Genomic DNA, 20,006 nt, shown 5'->3' on the forward strand with positions numbered 1-20,006 from the left:
ACTATTAGGGACATTTGGCAGCATAAACATGGCGAAGTCTGTTCCTCAGCAGCTTCGTGAAGCTGCACGAGCCCTCGAGCTTGAACTGGGAAATAGTTTAGAAAACCAATCACCTCCTAGCTCAGTAAACTTGGCTTAAGGTTTGATATTCGCGCACGCAGTTTTAGGGATCATCTGCAAATTACATCGACAGAACCTAAAGGGGCTTTAGCTGATGTGTACTGTATGCTTATGACAAGAGCTATTGCCTATTTCTGCATTGTATGTACCATATAGTTAGAGGTATAGTAGCTTTGCTACCTGTATTAAATCAGTCTGGCCTCTAACCATTTATTGGAATCTCCTCAATTTTTTTCTGCTTTGCGTTACTGTGCGTTTTGGTTCTGTTGATGTAAATCGCAGATGATCCCTAAAACTGCGTGCGCGAATATCAAACCTAAGGCCAACTTTACTGAGCTAGGAGGTGATTGCTTTTCTAAAGTATTTCCCAGTTCACGCTCGAGGGCTCGTGCAGCGTCACGAAGCCGCTGAGGAACAGACTTCGCCATGTTTATGCTGCCAAATGTCCTTAATAGTCCTCGCGGCAGCTGTGACGACATAACCTAAAACCCGCCTTGCAGCAACGGTGGCCATCTGTGGGCGTGGCCAGGCCAGAATGCATTTTCAATTTCAAATTGGCTTTCATTCGTCGCGATGTGTAAAATGAAAATGCATTATGTTTTTTTTATTTTTCATTTTCATTCTGCAGCAAACATTGCACATATGTCTTGGAAAATGCTAACTGAAATACAGAAATACACTGCCTTTTACATACTGCATTATCGTTTTGCATTTTACATTTCAAAATTAATTTTGCTACACACATCCCATGCTGTTATGCTGAAAATGTAATCCTGCGTTTCCTAGACGCGAGCGTAAATGCATTTAGGACAAATAACATTTAAATTATCATTTTGCTACAGTTTCTGCTTGTACTTTATTCACATCAAATTAAGTTTGTGTATAGCATTTTCAATTTAATTTTGCTACTTATAAAGCTTTAAAATGTGGATACAATTTACATATTAAAACAGTGTTTGAAATGAGAAATGCAAACAATGTAATTTATTTTACATTTTCATTCTGCACCAAACATTGCTCATATGTCTTGGAAAATGCAAATTCAAATACAGAAATACATTGCCATTTAACATATTGCATTGCCATTTTGCATATTACATTTTGAATTGAATTATGCTACTCGTATGCTTCCATACATAGTATGATTATATGATATTATTGTCATTAATAAACGTATGCAAAAGCAACTAGACATCATTTTGGATTAAAATAATGCGCCATCTAGATGACAAAAACAATGGTTTACTTGTGCCAACTTAAAAAGAAAATATTATGGGTAAAGAATATCTTATGTAGCTCTCCGGTCTAAAAAGACTTGTCCTAGGAGAGATTAATAAAGATCCAGTTTCAACCAGAAATCACTACATGTGGCTGTTTTTAATTAACTACAAACCATGTAACATTTTAGAGAGCCATACACAGACTGCACTACACTTATGCAAGACAAGAAACGGTGCCAGGTTTCTGAAAACACTTTAGGTATTGTATCCAGATCTGAAATAAAGCTCAGTCTGGTAAGGTGAGACTTTTGATTGTTTAAGCGACACATGTAATTATATGCGGAGCTGATGAATGGATCATGTTGCTAAGCCAACAGAGACTAATTATTTCCATCACTGGTCTATCGCTCGCTTTTTGTAAAGACCTAAAAGAAAAGCTTGAAATATCACACACAACAAAATCTCCTTTAAATGCTAAAAGTGAGAGGTAACTTAAGCCAACATAAGACAAACAGTCCACTAAAAACTAAGTGGCACTTTGTTTTTAACAGCTACTCCCACCATAACACTACTTATAGATAGATTTCATAGTTTAACATCCATGAAAGTTGGCTTCTAAAGGCTTTTAAATCATTTGTGAAGACTACGATTTAGCATTGCATTGTCATTGAGTCAAGTTAAAGAGTACGCAAGCCGTGATTGTGTAAATAAGTGAACAGCGAAAGAAAGTGCGTCATAAAGGGTCTGAAGGTGCACTAGGTGCATGTAGCTTGCGTCACAGAAACAGAGATTTGAAGCGCAGCCACCTGTCCGGACTGAATGCAACTAGAACATCTATATTAGACTCTAGTGACTTGGATATTAAATGTCATTAACAAATCTGGCATGGATCATTTTGAGTGACAGGAAGGAAAAGACATATGGCAGGTGGCACGAGCTTTGTTTTGCATATGAAGGGGGATATGAGAGAAGGGGTGGTGTCACGTGTGGTGTGGTGTTGTGTGAGGGGGGGAGGGTGTTGGTTTTCTCCAATAAAACATGTGGCGGGGCAGAGTGTGCTCCGATTTCACTGCCAAACCCTAAAGCACCCTTGATATCCTGCTAACGTCCTGACAGCAAACAACAACCGGCTAAGACTTTAACATACACAAACACAAATAAACGTGACACCCACAGCATCACATGGGCACAATGTTTAGAAGAAACACACAGAACTCATCATAGTATTTTTATAATTTATAAAAGGGTCACTTGTAATATAAATTGCTTTTGCTTTCAAAGTCATTAGTTTAGTGCAACACTGCTTACCAAGTATGTTCACATGAAGCGATATAATTCAGAAAGTGCAGGTATTAGCACAGTCAAACTGTTTTCATGCATCTGCTTGTGTGTGTCTGCATTTCTAGGTATGTCAGTTATTACATGTAACATCTTGATGATCAAAATGTATAAAATAACCGAAATAAAACCTTTAAAACTAAAAATGTATCATTACTTACCAAGAATTGAACCAAAAAGTACTTCTTTAAGCCAGTATAATGGAAATCAAACGAAAAGTAATGTAGCTTTGAACCTCATAAGCGCACAAAATTTAGAAAGAAAAACAGAAATGATGAGAAATGGATAATTTCTGTAAAGATAAAAGGTAGAGTCATTTAGGTTTGAAACAACTTGAGACAAACATGTTTAGTAAAAAGAATTTCCAATTAATTTAAATAACAAAATGTTTTAATTTAAACAAAATACATTTTATAGGAAACCTACAAATAAAAATTTATAGCAGATGAAAACATTTATTAAGATGAAAACATGGAAAGAAATTGAGGAATTATTACTTTGAATATATTATGATTAATTATAATAATAATTATTGTACTGGCCCAACACCCCCTTAAGTGGTTCCGTTCTCTCATCAGCTGGAACAGAATAACTTTTGCAAAGATTATGATCAAGATATTTTATTTTTTTCCTATAATACTGACATGTGCATGAACCAAGTAATTCCAACAACCTAGACCACACAGAACCTAAAAGGTACACATTCAAATTTGAGTTTACAAAAAAAAAAAAAAACTACATACAATTATTTTAAATCACAAAATTGTTTTATGAAAAATCAGAGTTTTCTTTAAAATTATACTAAACATTTGCATTTACACCTCTGCAGGTGGTTTTGAGAAGCTTTTGAATATGAGTGTGCATAATCCAGGCGGAAAGCCCAGAATAGCACTTGACATTTAGAGGTTAAAAGGCCACTTTCAGACCATAAAGAATAACAATGTAGACTTACAGAAGGCTAAACGCTAAAATATTTTTTTAACGACCAAGTTAACCTTAAAAACATTAAAAACAAATGTTATTGTAAGGAAAATAATTAAACCACATTAACTACTAGTTACTAGAGTTATTAAATAAATAAATGTTTCTTAAATGTTTTAATGAAATATATTGTTAGTAATTGGATGGGTGTTGGTCGAATTGAGCATAGCGGTAGGGTACCCCCAAGATCCTTAGAATGAAATTCAAGGCTTTTTAAGACCTTTTCGATACCATTTTAAATGAACTTCATTGCCAACTTCGCACTCATTCCGACAGAAGTATGAGGGGAAAAAAATGTCAAATCTGTATAAAGTTTGAACCCTAGAAAATAATTATGTACAAGTGGGCTACTTGAGTTAAATAAAGCATTTTATTTCAATTTTCTGTTATATTTAATACATACGCAGCAGCGTGGTCGTCCACCCAGTAGTGAACATGAAGGTCCAATTGATGGTCAAACATGACCACAAACCCGTTGGCCTTATTGACCTGGTCATTCAATTCTTTAGTTATAAAAGGATCTGAATTAAGTAATAAATGCAGTTTTGTTGCTTCCGCACAAGAATGTAACTTCAACCTCAGAGTCAGGAAAAATGGTTTTGAAAACCTCTGTAATGTTCTCATTCGATGTGTAAGAGGGGTACTCAGACATTAAGGACCCACATCACATCTGCCTGCAGAGTTGGTGTTGAGCCACAGTAAAGGGTGATTTATACTTCTGCTTCAAACGCCGGCATATGCTACGATGCTGACGCATAGCCCTTCGCCGTGGCCGTGCACCTCTCAAAAAAAATGTAACTACACATCGCAACGATGCATAGCGCAAGCTCTGTGATTGGTCGGCTTGGTAGCGCTGACGAGTCTGGGCAGGACCGAGAGCTGCGTGAATGGTGCGAGCCCAATGGAGCGATTGTTTACAAGTGTGGAGTCCCGTGAAGGAGCTCCGGATGGAAAGTTTTGTTTTGGGTTTACCTCATAGTTAAAGTAGTTGCACGTCCGCTGGTTCCTGCCTCAGAATGAGCGAGTTTGTTCCACTTGTACATCCCGGAAGTGTTCAGGAAAAGCAGAACAGCAGCGAAGAAACTCGACACAGAGGGACATTTACACCTCACTGCCAACTATGCAACTACGCCCGTTGCATGCGCCGTTGGTTACGCCGGTCACTTGACGCAAAAGTATAAACCAGGCTTAAGATAGGATGTTCCTTTGCTGTGGCGGCAGGGCTGGGCAAGCTACTTGAAAAATCTAATGAGCTAAGCTATTAGCTAATCTACTTAAAATGTAGCTTAACTACACTAAAAGCTACCCTCTGGGAAATGTAGCAAGCTAAGCTAAAAACTAATTGGAAAAAGTAGCTTAGCTACATCTAAGAAATTTTTACAATTTTTATTTTTAAATCGAACCAACTTAAATCCAATTCAATCAGATCTCAGTGATCAATAAAACTGTCATTGAAACATATGAGACATAATTCAGTTCAGTTATTTATTGTAAATAATATGCTGTACTGAACGGAAACAAATTATATTAAATAACAGCATACACTAAAAATCCAATAAAACCAGTTGTTACAAAATACAATACTATAGTAATTTTTAGTAAAGGGAAATACTTTGCAATAAGCTTTATATTGTGTGTGTGTATATATATTATCATAGAGAGAGAGAGAGAGAGAGAGAGAGAGAAAGAGAGAGAGTTTACTGTAGTAAACCCTGTCTGCACTGTGGTTACATATTTTGCCAATTTATTGCCAATTTTTATTTCATCAAAATGTATATATTTTGTTCATTGCTGAAGAAGTACTTTCATGGCAGCTCCAGAGATGAAGTTCATGTGTTATGTTCTCATAATGCTGCAGCAGATGCTAAAACAACCCTAGTCGGGTTCCATGATGTGTTATTGTAACAGAAACACAACAATAACAACGTAAGCTGGAATCTTCTATTGCATTATGCTGATCATTCATTCACATCTCTGTGCTGTTAAGCATGTACACTTTATCCCCACTATAATAAACAAGGTCACTTCAAACACCCTAAAATGCTGAGTTAGTTTATCATCACTGTGCTTATACTTCAAACTCAATATCAAACACCTCTGCCACCACAAAGTGCTGCTGTCCAATACCAACGGATATGCAGGAAAATTATGTCCATCTGTTATCAGTGTTTTTCCTTCACCCGCTCAGTGGGAGAATGGCAGATGTGGCCCATTCACCTTCCTGAGGCCCAGTACAAAAGATACCCTCTGCACGCACACAAAAGAGCGGGGTGAGGGGTTTCTAGAGGATGGAAGGGAGGGCTGGAGGTGGAGGGCCAGCATCTTCCACCTGCTTCTGTTTAAGGACTGATCACACAACAGCCTGTAAGCTACTTTACAATTGAACAGTCTTTGTGTGCGTGATGCGTTTGGAAAATGTGTGCTTGAGAGACATGACAGACTATAGCTCATTGTGATGACTGGCTGTCCCCATGTCACAGTAAACATGTTTGCGTCAAAGTGTCTTGATCTGATTAAAGACATCTGCCAGTGACCCTTCTGACTTAACTCAAAAGAAGCTTTGTCTGACATATAATAACAAAGACATCACAATATACCTCCTCTTATTTGTTCAGGACTGTTTACCACACATTATAGATTCATTCTCATGCCATTGAAAAACATGTCCACCAGTTAGTATAATTTATATTATTATATGGGTTACCGCTTCCTTCACTTCTTATGACGTACAAGGGGTTTACGGGCACACTCTGGTTTATGCTCTCATGAAAAGCTTCGGAAAATGAACACATCTAGATCTCTCTTCCTAGCTGCTGAAACAACATGTCATCTGGTAACCCACAAAAGCACTTTTGATCACCGCAGGCAATCATTGACAAATTAAGTTGGTAGAAAAATACTCATTCACAAGATTTTGAGAGTGGAAACTGTATTTGAATGCCCTAATACTGTATAAAGGAAAATATCTGAAATATCTGCAAATTTTGAAAAGCAAAATGAAACTAATATTTTTTTAGCATTTATTCTTGTAACAAAAAGTTTATTTTATTTCTAATGCAGCTTCACAAACACTCCATTATAAATCACAATGGTGTTTTGAGGCATCGCAGACATGGTATCAGTTGTCATTAACTACGCCAAAATTCATGTGAAGAAAGTATTAAATCTTGCGTCACGGCTTCCATTTGTCGTTTGCGACTCTACACAACACCCTACGTCATGGAAGTCTTGCCGAAATTATGTGATCTGTCCAGGATTTTATATATAGACAATTGAGTGAGCACACTTTCATTCAGCCCAATCAGAATTGCGCAACTGAACTACGCCCACAATTAAAAAACAAAACAAAAAGAAAACAAACCGGAAAGAGCTGACAGGTGGGATTATAGTGTCTGCTGCTACAGAAGAATTAATAGAATAAATTAATAAATATCAAAGAAAAACTTTTTGTAATATGGGAATATTTGGTTTCAAAGTCAGACACCAAAGAAAAACAGGTAATTTTTAAGAGCTGTCGCAGAATTGTTGCCACAGCTTACAAATTATTGAGCTGAAGCCTGAATTAAGCAAAAATTAGCTTAAAGCCTCAATTAATTTGTAAATCGAATCGCAATATCTGTAGAATAAATAAATAAATAAATATTAGCACGATAGGTTTAAGGACTATTAGTATCCCTGAACTCGATTGGCAAATAAGCTTGCCCGACCTAAAACTCAAAGAATCTGTGAGGTATTTTGAAGAGGAAGACACAAGAAACCAGACAAAACACCACAGAAGAGGTGAAGGCTGCCCTCAGAGCAACCTGGGTTTCCTAACACCTCAGAAGTGCCACAGAATGATCCCCTCATGCCACGTCACATTGCTTAAATCAGTGATCCTCAATCGGTGGGCTGCAGGATAACTTAAAATAAACTCAAATATTGCTTCTGCATGTGAGCATTAGATAGAGCGGTTTACTGTTTCTGTCAGCAATCTCTTAATAATATCCAGCTGCTAACGCAGACACCTTCAGTACCTTGTGTTTCAACAGATTTACAGTATTTTACCTTTTTTTAATGAATATGAATAGTAGATATTCAGTCAGTGCAGTTCAAAGTGACTGCTGAACTTTTGTTAGCTGTAGCCTGCTCATGTTCAATTATTTAAGGGTGTACTAACATTAGGCCATCCGTACCATGCCCGGGCGCATTTTACACCCATTTCCTGGTTCATGTTAGTATTCATGTGAAAAGCGGGGGGGTGGGGGAGTTATGGGGGTTGTTTGACAGAGTGCACGCGACCTGTCTGAGGCCCCGTTTACACTAATGCTAATTTCGTTTTGAAACGCTACGGTTACGCCATCCGTCCACAATATGCCAGAGTTTTCGAGCGCCAAAAACGGAGCGTTTTGGAAATGCTGGAGAGGCTGTTTTCATTCTAAAATGCTGCTACTCCCTCTCAGTGTGAATGGGGGGAAAACAGAGACATCTGAAAACGGAGGCGGGGCTGCAACCTTTCGCCTATCTGATTGGGGCTTTTCCTCAATATTAAGTAGCCTACACACACAGTTCAGTCTCGCATCCTCTCCCTGTAAGTTCAGACTTCGCAAGTTTGATATGGATAACAGACCCGAGGACATGCCCGGTAAATCTTCAAAGGGAACAGTGTACTTTATAACCTTATTCACATCATCCTGGCTATGTTGTTTCACTTTCTCAACAATAAAATAAAAACATAATTTAAGGAACTTCCTATTTTCATTTTGATATTAACAACTTAACAGACAGCAGAAATGCTGAGGCGTCGTGCAACATCTTTACTGTACGCATATTTATAAAAAAACAGAGCCTACAACACCACTGCCTCCTTTCATTTTCATTGAAAATACAAAACGTATCCTCTGCTTTGCTGAAGGTCAGTTTTAATAATCAATAATAGCCATTATGAAAGTATAACGCACGATAAGTTTATAAAGCTTTATAAAGCGATCAGTCAATATTCAGAATGTATGTGGTTACATTAATTATTAACAAAACACGTTACCTGAGAACAAGTAATCGATTCAAAAGACCAAAGTTGTGGAATATGTCGTAATAGGCAACAAGATGAATAAAATATTACGTTTAGCAAATATGGTGAGATTAGATCCAGCGGGAGATGCTTGATGAGCAGTCCGACCAGCACAGCTCTCATCTGGGTAGAAATTCCGCGTTTTGGTGTGGACGGAAAGCAGTTCAGAAAGGCTGGGTAAAACGCTAGTGTGGACGCGGATCATTTTCATTCTAAAATGCCGTTTTAAAACTAAAGCGCACTAGTGTAAACGGGGCATGAAAAGGGAGAAAGGATCCAGGGGTGAGAAGTGTGCGCAACTTTGAGAACTGAGAGGTAGACGCGCGATTTCCTGGAGATTATAACTCGTTTGCGGTCATTATGAGTCCTGCAAATGCATAGAGACTCCCGGAACTTCTGGCAGACTTGGGATGTCTGAATATTACGTTTAACAACTATAGGGAGATGCGATCCAGCAGTACATCCTTCATAAACTGTCCTACGTGCACCGCTCACTGGAGCTCAGAGGAGCGCATGACTGTGTCTGTTTGTGTGTGTGGCTGCATGAGTGGTCACGTGATGTGCGTTTTCAGCGGACAAAGGGCTGTTCAGAAATGCTAGGTAAAACACGGTGTGGATGTGAATCATTGTCGTTCTAAAATGCCATTTTAATACTAAGAGGTATTAGTGTAAACGCGGCCTGAGTGTGTATTTTTCAAAAGCAGGTTTGCATGTAGGGCGGAGCGGAGGATCGGCGATGCCGGCTCAGCATCTAGTTGTCTATTGGCCATCGGCGATGGATGATGGCATCGTCTATCGGCCCAACCCTGATCCCAAATGACTAAAAATAACACAAAACATTATAACTAAAGCAATGTCTACTGTGCTGAGCGAGAGCGCTTTTCTTCCTGTTAAAACTAAACCATTGCATCATCGATGACATAACCATGCTCCAGCTCGGAAGGTTAAATGCATTGTGAATGCAGGTCGTCGAGTGATAGGGGAGGGGGGACAATTGCACCTGGCATGTTCAAGGCACCTGTGCCTGATGAGTACACCTTAAGAATAAGTACTCTGTAGTTGTAAAGAATGACTAAAGTAAAGAAATCAGAAGCTTTAAATATGTGCGTGTGTGTTTTGAAATGATTTAAATTGATTTATAGCAGAGGCAAAACAAATGTTTGGGTTTTTTTTTTTTTTTTTGGTTGTTTTTTAACATTTGTAACAAAAATGACAAGCAGATGGGGCTTCAAAAATTGATTGGAAAAGGATGTGGATCCTAATGTGAAAAAGGTTGCAAACCCCTAGCCTAAACAGTTAAAGTGATGTCACCTAAGAGTGCACCATTAACTTCCATTTATACTCCTGCAAACACAGTAGATTGGAAACACAAGCATGTGAGAGGAAGTGCACAGTGAATTTTAGTTTTGTGAGATCTGACCTTAAAAGTTTGATCAAAAAGACAAAGCAAACAGAAGAAAGCGGAGAAGTATTTTTTTCTTTTCTTTCAAAGGATGCAATGTATGGATAATTTCATGTATTTATTAAAAAAAAGAGATAAAGTAGAAGGTGTGCTGATGTAAGAGTTATCATAGCCAAAAAGCAGTGAAAAAATCCCTCAATGCATTACTTGTGCTGGCTGCAGTACACAAAGTGCCTTCTCTTTCAGACTGAGTGCAATCCTGAATTCAGTTCTGTTTAGTAGCACCTAAATGGTCACGTATGAAAAATTATTCTATAGTTTTTTGTTTAAGCAAACAGTAGATTATAGATGAAGTGGAAAAAAAAGAGTTGATAACAAACTGAAGTGCAATATAATAAGATTTGTGCATTAGATCATCAGTGCCTGTCATTAATAATTAATTAATTAATTAATCAATAAAACAACAAAACAGAAACATTCCATCATTTTATTTTCTGCTTCTGCTGCGAGTTTTCTGCTTCTGCTGTTAAATAGATGTATTATATTTTTACTTCATTATGCTGTTTTTGTTATACATTATATTTAAAAGTATAACAAAGAAATATATTGTGGCTGTTAACCATTTCAACGCAATAGATTCCAAGGCTATAGTCTACACTACAGATTTTAAGTTCTAATTAGGGGTGTAACGATACACCAAAGGCACGGTACGGTACGGTTTCCGCTTGCTGTGGGGTTAGGGTTGATGTCTTGATAACAGCAATGCTAAGGAAAAATAGATTCACTTAATAACAATAACATCTTAACTTTTTCTTTATTAACTTTGTCATCACATTTTTAGTACAGTCAGGATACCAGAGTAAACAACTAAAATTACATAAATACCTCCAATATAGACGTGACAGAAAAAAAATATTCTTTTTAGTGCAGCCATCTTAACTAAGTAAACTAAAATTAAATAAATCACTGCAGTGTAGACTGGTGAAAGATCTTCTTCAAAAACACAGTAAAATCCACATTCTCAGGTGAGAGGCTTGATCTCTGTGCAGACACAGATGCTCATTTTTGATTATCTAAGGTTTCATTTAGATAGATAGGTTTCCTCTTAAATTAATGAAAAAATATACATATGTGTTTGTAAAGTGTTTTTACACTATCATCATTTGGCGACGTAGCACGGGAACATCCTTTGGCGGCGTAGCTCAGAAATATAAAAAGCATGTCAGGAAGAGCGGGAGAGAGCGATTTTTCCTTTGATCTCGTTTTTCGTGTATTTTTATGACATGATAATGATTTTCGTTGTTTTTGCTTAACTTTCGTTTGGGCTAAATTATTTTTTGTTACTTTTGCCCACTTTAAGAAATTTTGTGAGGTTTGTACATTTTTATTTAGATTGATTTGTATGTTGTTGTTTTTTTAGCTCCGCTCCTTCCCGACAATATTGAGCTATATCTCCTCAAATTCACTCTTTTTTCAGTGTAAGGTGAATAGGGAAAATGTCATACGATTTCTATTTTGCAAACATGTAGAAAATGTATTGTTAAAGACATCACGTAATAGGTGAACGTCATCTTTGTATTCATGTTAGCCTACAGTTCAGAATAGGGAAGAATGCGGCGCACTGCGCTGAAGGACTTTTTTTTTTCTTTCATCAGTTTTAGCGAGGTAACAAGGGTTATTCATGAGTTAGAATTGTTTTGTTATATTTTTTTCTTTTATTTTTTCATCACTATCATCCCCTTGCTTGAGTTTAACTAATTTTTGTTTGATACTTGGTTTGAATTTGCTACTTTATTATATTATTTTTATTAGTGTAAATATTTCTCTTTTTTGTATATATTTGGGCATTATTCTGGTTTCACTTTTGTACATTAAATCACTTTTGTTGGCAGTTCTAATGCTTACACCCTCACATTGTGAAATTACCACATTTTTTAAATGTTTTTCCTTATAAGTAAGTTTCGTAAAACAGTTAAGACAGATAGGCGTGCGCTTTGTCTACGACACAAAGTCCATTCCTGTACTCCACTGGAAAACGAAATGTTCCCACACAGGTGACTTAAATGTGTCTGGGGGATCTGCAATCTCAGTACTATGTAAAGCAGCCATCCTCGGTACAGTAGTAAGGAGTGTGACGCTCACTCAAGTCACATGACATGACATGCACTAAAATACTAACTTTAGAATATAATAAATAGAACAAAACCTCATCATTACTAAAACAAGTTAATCAAACGTGATTATAAAGATGTTTAAATTGGTTCAATTGGTTAGAGACAAGTGACGTCAACCTCAACAATGGGCAGCAGCAGGCATGAGAGTACCGCAGGTATTGTGGTGAGTGTATTGCGATATTCCGGCTCGGTTTTAATATCGTTACACCCCTAGTTCTGATGGTCACAAAAATTTCACTCAGAAGGGACAGCTGGAGTATTTAAAACTCATGCATGAAAGAGTTAATTTTATAATGATTAGTAAAAGTACTATTACTTGTTTGCTACTCTGAAGCAGTCAAAATGTTTTTTTTTTGATTATGTATTAATACTATATAGCAAAACAATACATAGAAGCAAACTTTCATTCCAATCAATAAATGGGTTACAGTTAAGTCACTTAGGCGTGACTCTGCAACAAAAAAAAACATGCCTAGATGACCCATTCACAATCAGATCATTATCACACATTGATCACATATTTTGTGGTGACTTTAACCAAGATTCTTAGATTAAATGGCTCAAACATCTAGCATAGCAAACTACAAAGGTAACAATGCCAACGTGAGAAACAGCTAATGAGGAAGTAATCATACTTTTACAACCAGCTTTAATGAATAGAATGCTTTAATGAGTATACAAGTGTCAATGTCTTTAAATTGTACAATTTCACCACCAGGTGTCCTTGCATGTAAAAGAGTGCATATGTCAGTTAGAAGTTTCAGTTCTACATGTCAAACATCCTGTCCTCACTTCCTTCGGTTGCAAGTCGAGACATCAGATCTCACTACACTGACCCCTTTTAACTCCCACTTCCCATAAGTGCAATATAAAAAGCAACCAACAGTTCTGACACTGCTGATGTAATTTCCCTGTGTTATCAGATGACATTTCTGTGTAAATCAACATCACTAAGCCGATGATAATGACCCTTTCAGCAGTCATGTTTCACTGTTGGGTTAAGCCATTCGTTCTCCCTTTGGGGTTTTCCACCTGTCTCTCACTGAATGAGAGATGGGAAACTCCTTTAGTGGATGTTGTCAATTACGTTCCATTAAAATAGACAGAAAGCAACGCAGGGGACTGCTCAAGTCAAAGCCTAATAAGCTGATTGCATATTTATTGAGCAGGATTGATAGGACCCAGAATAAGTCCTTTTTTTTTTTTTTTGCTTTCTTTGAGTGGTCAAGCTGGTCTGGTGCCTGCAGGACATGCTGAAAAGTTGTGGGTGAAGATCATTCTGATCTAAAAAGAAAACCTAAGAAACAAAATGTTGCTTCTGGTAAGTGACTACTGTAAAATAGAAGAAAAAGTAGAATGTACAATCAGGCTAGTTTCCCTATACCACAAAACAAGCCCAAACAGTTTTTAAAAATTATAACGACATTTGGTTATGCTATAAAAACAGTATGTATTTACTGTAACTACAACAGTAAGTTTGTAAAAAAAAAAAAAAAAAAAAAAAGCATCAAGCCATACACCCAAACACCACGTAAAATTACAGTAAGTACGTTTAGGAATTAAGCTGTTTTCAAAGTTACCTACAGGTGTGTCTTTAGGGTTGGTTTACTACAAGAGAAAAAAAAAAAAACAGTCATGATTTCATAAAGAGGGGAAGTACACCCATTTGCCACAAGGATAAGCTTATACATGCTTCCTTTTTTTGTAACAATGTCAGATAATTCCATGCACAGACCAAATGCAAACATACCAGGTGTTGCTGTACTTTAAACAAAATCTATGTCAAAAGAACACTCAAACATAGTTTTTAAGCCATATGTATAATGCAGATTTCAAAGAACTATGTCAAACGATTTTTAAAATGATCAAATCTGCTGCAGTCTTCAGCAGTTAATATTTAAGTTAATTATGCTGATAATTTAAGTTAAGAATTCTGTTTTATTTCAGTCATTTTTGTTAAATATCATTTGTGCTCAACTTGAAAATGCATTAAAAATTAAAGCTCCATTCCACCTCACAACTTAACATCCCAGTGCACACACACTTTGCTGCATGTAATTTTAATTTTTTTTCCCCCAAGACAGCAGCAGTAGCCATGAGCAAGTGAAACTCTTTATCTGATGCCTCTCACGGACGCGCACATGGACAAGTTTTCTGTACATCTGAGATGGTTCTGCTCTATATTAGCACTATCTATTCACAATTGCATACAAGACTTTTATAATAATAATAATAAAAAAATAATAATAATAAAAAAATTAAACTATTTTATAAAATTACAGTGAAAAACTCGATGATCGTTAAAAAAGACGTTTTCAACATGATTTATTTCCTAATTATTTTGTACTTTTTATTTAAACATGAACATATATCAAGTGGTTTATTCATTTTCATTTTGCTCTGTCAGTTCATTACCCATGCAAAGCTATTGGATTCAATTTGATAGCTTTTATTTGCGTCCGGCCACTGCACCTGGTAGACTGGTGCACAGGGAACTATGGGATCTCAGAGGGAAATGTTGCATGTGTTACATTAACTACACATTCAAGTAAGTCGATTTATCAGCCAGCCCTGTTATTAAGGTTAATGCTTAATTAATCAATTGATTGTTGACTTAAACGATGGTCAATCATAGGAATTTATGGAAATTGACATCGTACTTTAGAGTAATCTTAAATACAATAACCAGAAGTTCAAACATTACATTAAAATACCTGTTCAGATTTAAGTCATAGTTTCACTGGTAATTGAATGGGACATGATAAATATAATGTGATTTAGAAAATTTTAATCACACATTTAGCCACACACAAAACCAAAATGTATGTACATGAATAAAAAATCCAGTTCACATCATCTATTTGTGTTATTAAAAAAGTAAACAATTGTACTTTGAATGACGTCTAAAATTTATCTTACCATATTTCTCTTTATTAGTTTAACTTAAATTTCAGCCTTTTTTTCTTCAAGTTAGTTTTTCTTTCTTCAAGTAATGCATTTAATTTAGAAGTTATTCCCCATTTTTCCAACAGCACTATAGTAAAATATTCTCCCTGGTCTCATCTTCAACTAACACTCTTAAACAAACCTGGAGCATGATCTGAGAATTGACAAATCTTAGGACAATTGGAGGGATATTCTTGATTCATTCAATCTGCACTAGACATGATTTAATACAATATAAAGGGGTACAAATAGCTAATTTCACTAATTTTAGAGTGGCTAAAATATTGCCCAACATAAATTAAGCTTGTAACAGCAAACAATCCCCAGTGGATCATCTTCATATGTGCTAAACTTGCCCGAAGTAAACAGACTTCTGGTCAGACATTTTTAAAACACTCTTGCAGGCCCTTAACACCACAAATAACACTTTGACAGCCCTGTTTGGCCCCAACTTCTGCTGTATTATATACTACCCAAAGTGACATTGCATTTAACACTCGGTCAACTAGGCCTGCTGTCCTTTTAAAATGGAAACATGTTTCTCACTATTACACGAGGATTGGACACAGAAGGATTAGTAGTGTTCACCATGAAAGAAACTAAACATTCATTTAAGGAATCACTGAGGAAACTTTAGAAAACCTGGAGCCCTATATTGGCTACTATTGACAAGTTTATGGTGTCTTCTAGCACATTAAGATCTCTTTGAGTAGAAGACAATGCGAGTAGATAACAGGAATTTTTATTTCATCTCCTTTCAGCCATTTTTCCATGTGATTTTCTGGTTTCAGTAGATGGCCTGGGAATAGGGATTTCATTGATTTTATTCATTGATAAAATGGACAAAGTTAAAGGGCTGTATACAGAAAAAATATATGTATGCAATTTTTTGCAAACAATGTATAAGTGTTGAATTTAAACAAACTATTTAACTAACTACTGATTTAATTTTAATTTTTATTTTTAATTTAATGTTCAACTTAAAGGGGTGGTCCACTGTGATATCATGTTTTAAACTTTAGTTGATGTGTAATGTAGCTGTGTGAACATAAACAGCATCTCTGAATGTAAAATGCTCCAAGTTCAATGCAAAGGGAGACCTTGGTTTTTACAGAGTTTGCTTAGCTAAGCCTACAACGAACGAATTTTGGGGACTACAAAAAATACTTTCGCCCCGTGTGAGATCACAAAGGTTCGTCTACCAGAGGCGATGTAACTTTATAGCAAAGATAAAGCTAAAATGCGTCTAAACGCTACTGTTTCCACAGAGCTTTGCCTGTTTCTGTATTTGGGTTTCCAAAGGACAAGACACAAAGACAGAAGTGCTTACAGTTCAATATTAATTATGTTCCAGAGAATTATAAAATACATAGCAAGCATGACTTGACAAAACAGCTTCCAGAATCTTTCCCAGTTCGGTACTGGATTCGGTTAAAATCTCCTCAATGCAGAAGCTGTGAACAACAACTTGTAAGTGTTTCTATTTGTTAAAATTGATCATGACATGTTCAGTATCTAGCGTTAACAGTATGCTGTAGCAACGATGTAAACAATGGAAAATGCTGTTTTATGATTTAGCTACAAAATCATATTCATAAGACAAACTGCTATAAACACACACACACACACACACACACACACAAGCATAAGCATTTAAGCATTTTGAGAAATGAGGACATCACCAGTGTCCTCATATTTCACCTCTTTTTGTAATACCTGTGTCATACCTAAGTCATTATACAGATTTGGGTCCCACAAATATGTCACAAAAACACGTACACACACAGTATGTCTTTAGGCAGCTTTTGCATGCGTTTTACATCTTAGATAATGAACTCGCAAAAGATGTGTGAATGATTCATATTACCATTCATATGATAAAATCACCTGCATATTCTGGATATATGTGAAAGACGTTGTGTAACGCGTTGAGTTAAAAAAATACAGGAGAGCTCACCTAACTCATGGTAGCAGCAGAAAAATTAATCATGGCTCACACAGGTCTCATCCCACATATTGTGCTTTATTCTTCTGTCACGATATCTTACAGAAAATAACTTAATCCGAGCATCAGAGAAAAAGAAAGCCCCACAAACATGCACTTGTTACAAAAAGCTCACACATTCACGCACACAGTTTAGACGCACGCAATTTCGATCTTTCTTAAAGGAGCCACACCCCATTTTCACTCGTTACAGACACTTGTCAGATTTTACAGAACAGGCAGGCGGCTGACTGGCTGTTTACACAGCAGAAAATCACGTGCTTGTAAGGGTGTGACGTGCAGCCAATCCGCGAAATCGCAGCACATTATGACAATGACCAATCAGAGTCACTTGAGGGTGGGCCTTTAAGAGGAACTAGGAAATATATCAGTCGTTTTCATGTAAGCAGAAAAGCTGTATATAATCAAAGTAAGATATATGAAAGAATGACATGATTTCCTGCAAGTGAAACATGAGCACACATTGCTGTGCATCTTTTAAACACAACCAAGCCTTAAAATTACATTCAGGACCACACCTTTAATTTGTTTGTTTAAATTCAGCCCAAATAAATGGTTTAGAACCACTTACCTTAAAACTTAGTAAATCTAAAGAATCATCTTTACATTTTTTTTTCAGTGCACCTAGAACTTCACATTTCTGGTATCGCTCACATTTTGTCTTATCTAATAAAACAATAATGATTCATTCCTACTCCCTGTAACATATGAGGCAGCCTGTTTACAACCGCAAATCATAAATGAACAGACAGCTTCTTTATATGTGACATATAGGGAAAGCTAATTATACCCAGGCATAGCTGATTGTCAAGATGATACCATACCTTAATTCTTAACACCATTGTTTCCTCATTCTCATGTAAATCATGCGAGTGTAAAATCCCACGGAAAAACAATGTTTTAATATTAGTTAAACCCACAAAAAACAGCTCTAAATACATCGTTGTCGGTCTTTAATGTTTAGTATAATTATAACTTGGCCTATATTTCATCCACAAAACCTAACTGTTATGGAAAGATCCTAACACAAACCTTTTCTCCAATTTAGTAGAAGCAATTTCCATTTGACAAGGCAGGGTTGCATAGCCAGCAATTTATGCATGTATTTATTAATGCATTTATAAATATATATTTCAAATATTTCCTCTACTACTTAAAAGAATGCAGTGTTAAAGGTTAACTTGTATTACAAGCTTAAATCTGTGCTATTTATAGGATACAAAAAACACAAAAGAAAAAAAAAGGGAAAAAGGGATTTTTTTTTAAAGATAATTTATTTCCCTATTATTATGTACTTGGATCATTCATTTTTATTTTGGCTATATCTGTTCGTATAAATTACTTACACTAGGTTAATTTGTTACATTTTATTTACTTTATTTGCATTGGGCCACTTCATCTGGTAGACTGGTGAAACGAGCGAGTTTTGTCAGTGTTGTAATTTATGGTACCTGATGATGAACCAGACATTTTTTGTGGCTGGTTCATGTAGTTTGGGTCAAATCTAGAACATGTTCAACTGGGTCAAATAACCAGGAAACAGCAATGTTAAATTTTATTAGATCTGTAACATCTTCTACATAAGCTATGGCATGTGAGCAGGATCAAATGGTGAATGCATGAGACATGATCCCTCTATAATACCATTTTTTGGCAGGTGTGTTTGTGCGGCAATGTTCTTTTTCATTCAACAGAAAGCAACAGTTCTCCAAAATATTCCCTGCTTGCTGCCATGTTGTTTGTGCGTTTCTATGGCAAATGCATGAGGAAGTATGGGAACTAGAGCTGCACGATTCTGGCAAAAAAAAAAAAATCACGATTGTGTAGATGTAAAATAAAGGTATGGTAAAAACAAACATATGGCACATCATCAATAATGATATTATGTGTAGTTCTACTGGTTTCTATAAATAATTCTATTCTAATTATAATAATTCTGGTGTTGAATTATTATGTTTGAGATATATGCTTGCAATCTGTCATATTAGACAATTTTATTCACTGGTAAAATCAGACATTTGCCATTATCAAATTATATTCAACGTTATATAGGCTAGAGTAGTTATACTGACACTGTAAACATTTATTTTCATGCAAAACTGTGGGTTCTCTATGAAAGAAAAAACATCAAATGCTTGTCTTAATCATAACTCTAAAATGCGATATGGTCATTTAATTGATGTGCACACTTTCGGTTTCATTTTTACTGCTAAGTGCTTGTTCATACTTTCCGCACGGCTCCCAAACGATCAGGCTGTGCCACAAACTTAATATTATTTACAACTGTATTACCTGTTACTCGCAACATATGCAGGTTCTGTTCCCTAAAGTACACGTGCGTGTCTATCATTAAGTAGAGCGATCACGCGCCTTTTTTGCTCGTAGAAATGCAGAATTAAGATTGTCTAGGGGGTCGAATCGAGATCATGATCTTTTAACGATTAATTGTGCAGCTCTAATGGGAGCCCAGAGGGGAGAATCTCATGTAAAAAATACGTATATATTTTCATTCAAACAAATCGATGTAGAGTTTATCAATAAACATGACGAGGCATCTACACAATTTTTTCAAATATTTTTTGACAACTGAAGAATGATTATTTTGCACTTGAGCATTTCTGAGGATATCCCACTGAGCTTGGAAAAAATATCTGATTTATAGCTCCTCAGCAATCAAAATACTTAATTATATTGTTTGGAGATGAAATTCCATCCATTGTTTGTGGTTTACAGATCATATAAAAGGAAAAAAAATATTTAGACTTCTTTT

At 36.1% G+C, this 20,006-nt stretch overlaps 1 protein-coding gene and 2 long non-coding RNA genes across 4 annotated transcripts in view; 1 reads left to right on the forward strand and 2 right to left on the reverse strand.

The window, feature by feature from the left end:
- The window catches only part of LOC147841777 (uncharacterized), a 384,887-nt gene that overhangs the window by 291,415 nt on the left and 73,466 nt on the right, over nt 1-20,006 (forward strand). The window lies entirely within an intron of this gene.
- Nucleotides 1-20,006, reverse strand: part of mapkapk2a (MAPK activated protein kinase 2a) — a 64,484-nt gene that overhangs the window by 28,825 nt on the left and 15,653 nt on the right.
- LOC147841779 (uncharacterized) lies at nt 5,043-9,523 on the reverse strand. The gene is made up of 2 exons (XR_015502630.1): nt 7,855-9,523; nt 5,043-7,561 (listed from the first exon to the last, which is right to left on the reverse strand). It is a non-coding gene; the product is annotated as an uncharacterized LOC147841779 (long non-coding RNA).

This window comes from Danio rerio, chromosome 11 (genome assembly GCF_052040795.2).
Source record: "Danio rerio strain M-AB ecotype USA chromosome 11, GRCz13ab, whole genome shotgun sequence".
NCBI lineage: Eukaryota > Metazoa > Chordata > Actinopteri > Cypriniformes > Danionidae > Danio > Danio rerio.